Source organism: Apaloderma vittatum, unplaced genomic scaffold (genome assembly GCF_000703405.1).
Source record: "Apaloderma vittatum isolate BGI_N311 unplaced genomic scaffold, ASM70340v1 scaffold33419, whole genome shotgun sequence".
Lineage (NCBI taxonomy): Eukaryota > Metazoa > Chordata > Aves > Trogoniformes > Trogonidae > Apaloderma > Apaloderma vittatum.
This window is the reverse complement of record NW_009737558.1, coordinates 5503-8641: the sequence shown is the minus strand read 5'-3', so window position 1 is coordinate 8641 and position 3139 is coordinate 5503. Positions and strand designations below refer to the sequence as shown.

The 3139-nt window shown below is 50.3% G+C and overlaps 1 protein-coding gene across 1 annotated transcript in view; it reads left to right on the top strand.

The window, feature by feature from the left end:
* PTRF (polymerase I and transcript release factor) overlaps window positions 1-3139 on the top strand; it is a 12793-nt gene that overhangs the window by 5042 nt on the left and 4612 nt on the right. The window lies entirely within an intron of this gene.

Below are 3139 nucleotides of genomic sequence, written 5' to 3'. Positions count from 1 at the left end.
GATGTGAGCAGGGAGCCTCCACTCTCTGATGTCCTGTGATGTGTCCGTGACCCACAGCAAGCATGGACGTGACTCAGAAGTTTTTCAGTGACATGTTTAGCCCTCTTTTATCCTGTCTGAGATTGTTGTCCTCTTGATTCTGCAGGATCTTCTACAACTTACAAATTGTAAGGATTACAGATTGTAAGGATTACAAATTGTAAGGATTACAAATTCTGCAGGATCTTCTACAATTTACAAATTACTTGAAGAACTGTGGGTCCGCTGTCCAGCTGCAGGATAAGACAAAGACCAGAAACAAAGATGCTCAGTTTCAGTGAGGGAAAATCAAATATTTAGAATAAAAAGTCTCAGGATGTTTATTCTGTAGCTTTATGTGAGGATGCAAATGTCAGGATCAGCACAGATCCATCTGCAAATCGTCTTTGCTGGTGTGCTGCTCAGAAATAGCTCTGGAGTTATTAATCAGTTGAAACAGGTTTATCCGGGAGGAGAAGTTCTGAGAGTAAAGGCAGTTGTACAGACTGATAATAGTATCAAACTTTCTTCTGCTGTCAGAGGGGAAAAAAAAGCCTTTTCACTCTCTGATCTGTTTACTTCTGTGTTTCCTACAGCCCTGCCTTTCTCTGACTCACAGTTAGGCAAAAGCTCTTTCCCAAACCCAGCCTCCTCCCCTCCCTGCGCCGTTCCTCCCTTGCTCTTCACCATCAGGTCTGAACGGGCTCAGGTGCAAGTACCACGCTGCTCGCTCCCAGCAGAAGATCCAGCCTTTTAGGACATACCTTCCAGGACACACAGTAACTAGACTCGCCCGATAGAAAAAAGTGCCAAGAAGATTGCACAATACACAAAATTGGAGAGGATAGAAGGACTTCTGCTGGTCAGTACCAGTTGAGAACGAACTAGCTTATCCCTTTAACATTAACCTAATCCCAAGCTGATTTTCTTTTCCCCCTCATATTTTAGATATTTTCCTTTCTCTCAGCAGTATTCTTTGGTGACTTCTTACTGCAGGATTCGGTAGTCTTGTCCCTGAGGACTTGAGGCTTCTATTTTTGTGGACCTCTTGGATATAAAATCTGTCCAACCTTTGGAACTAAGAGTCGAGGCTGTGCCTGATTTTGTGGTGAGCACGTTAGCTGTGTCACTGGGTATTGCCCAGCGTTGGTTCAGGGGATGCTCTGTACGCTGACAGTCTGTTTCGATCTCTCCAGCTCGTGTATTTGAATTAACATATGGTTTTAAAATCGCTCTTTCACAATCTTACACATACAAGCAAACCCTGCTTTCAGCTACACCACAGAGATCAGAGGTATCTCCTGAACGGCTGGCATAGCCGCTCTGTGAGCAGCAGCGGGAAAAGAGAGCAGAGTCTGGCCCCATGGCAGTGTTCAGTGTAAACATGCCTGAAACCGTGGAAGGGATTCTGCATCTCCCAGGACCTGCCGTGAATTAGAGAAGGACACTCTTCCTTCTAATAAATCTTTGCTGTCTTTTCTGTCAAATTTTGCTACCAGGCTTCCCGCTTTACTAAAACAGGCCCCTGTGCCTTTTCTCTCTGCCTGTTCTCATGCTAATCTGGATTACTTTGCTGACGAAGTTCCTGATCAGATTCCCCATCAGATTCCCCGTGGGGACAGGTAAGTTTTCCCGTTGTGCTCCCTTTCCGCTGGCCATTGAAATGCAGTTTTCCTCGTCTTAGCCCAAGAAGATCCCAAGCGTGCGCTTTGAGGCTTCGCCAGGGACTGCCCTCTGAGCCCTCTCCAGCAACGGGTCCCTCTGCCCGCGCCGCGGATGGTCCATGGCCCAAATCGGCAGAAGACGTGCGAGGAGGCAGCAGTTTAGGGCCTCAGCAGGAGTGCCCGCTGAAGATCGCTTTGAACCTCTTCTGAAACTCTGAAAGCTGCTGATTCTGGAGCCTTTGCCTGTCCGCTGCTCGGGCTGCTGCGAGCCTTCAGGCCTGCAGGGCTAATCTTGTGCTGGGAGCGCAGAGAGGCCTCTGCTGGCTGACTCACCTGCCGGCTGCTTGCTCTGCTCTAGCTGTAGTGGGGTGAGGAGCTGTGCTTTTCTCTCCGCCATTGTGGGATTTGTCGTGCGCTACCTCTGCAGTCTGGGAGGGAGGAATTGCCGTGTGTCTTGCTCGAAGGGCTGGCAGCGAGGAGCAGTTGGATCTGCTGGCATCTGCTGTGACTGCACAAATCCTGCTTTCTGAGCCTCAGTTTCTCCCTTTGAAGTACAGACCTGATAACACCTACTTCCTCAGGCTTCTTGTGAGGTTTAGTTTGTAAGTGTTTGTGAAAGGGCTTGAAGTTGTTTGAAATACACAGAAGGCAGGCAGAGAGCACACAGTGTGTGACATAAACCTGCCGTTGTCTCAGGTAGGGACCGTGCTGTCCGTACCCGGCAGCAGCAGCCCCGGCGCTGCTCACTCAGAGCTGGCCTTCTGCTCACAGGCTGGTGCCGGAGGCAGCTTTGGCCGGTGTTTGTCCAACACCTACCTCGTGCCACAGGGGCAGCTGGTAACAGCCCAGTGCCCTGATAGCCCTCCTCTTACCGTGTGGCTACTGGCGAGAGCACCTTGAGCCCCAGTTGCCCGTCAGGATTGGACCTGGCAGAGCGAGCGCCTGCCGGGCAGTGGGCAGGAAACTGGGCAATAACGGACCCAGGCAGGAATCGGGGTCTCTGGGGCAGACTGCCAGGGAAAACTTCTCCTTTTCAAGGAGAGTGTCAAGACTTCAGAAAAAACAAAGAAACATTTTTTTTTGTGCTACAGCAAGAGAGCAATTGCAGTCTCCACGGAAAAAGTCTGTTCCAACAGGACACTGGAGAAGCACAGCCCTCCTTTGTTCTGCGTGGGGGATTTTTACAACCCCGAGCCCTGCTAGGCTGGCAGTGCTTATCAGGTGTGGTGCTGTTACTCAGAAATAGCTTAGTCCTCCTTCCCATGACACTGATGGAAGGTCAGCACAGAAAAGCATCCTCTAAGGACAAATCAGTTGTCATGGCAACGGGAGAGCAGAACTTTTTCTTCTCTGGCAGGGCTCCATCTGAACTGGAAGGCTGCTCTGCCTAGATGCTTTTAAATCCTCCCTCAGCCTCTCCCCAGGCCAGAGCTCGTGTGCCCTGCCCTGGTGGGCAG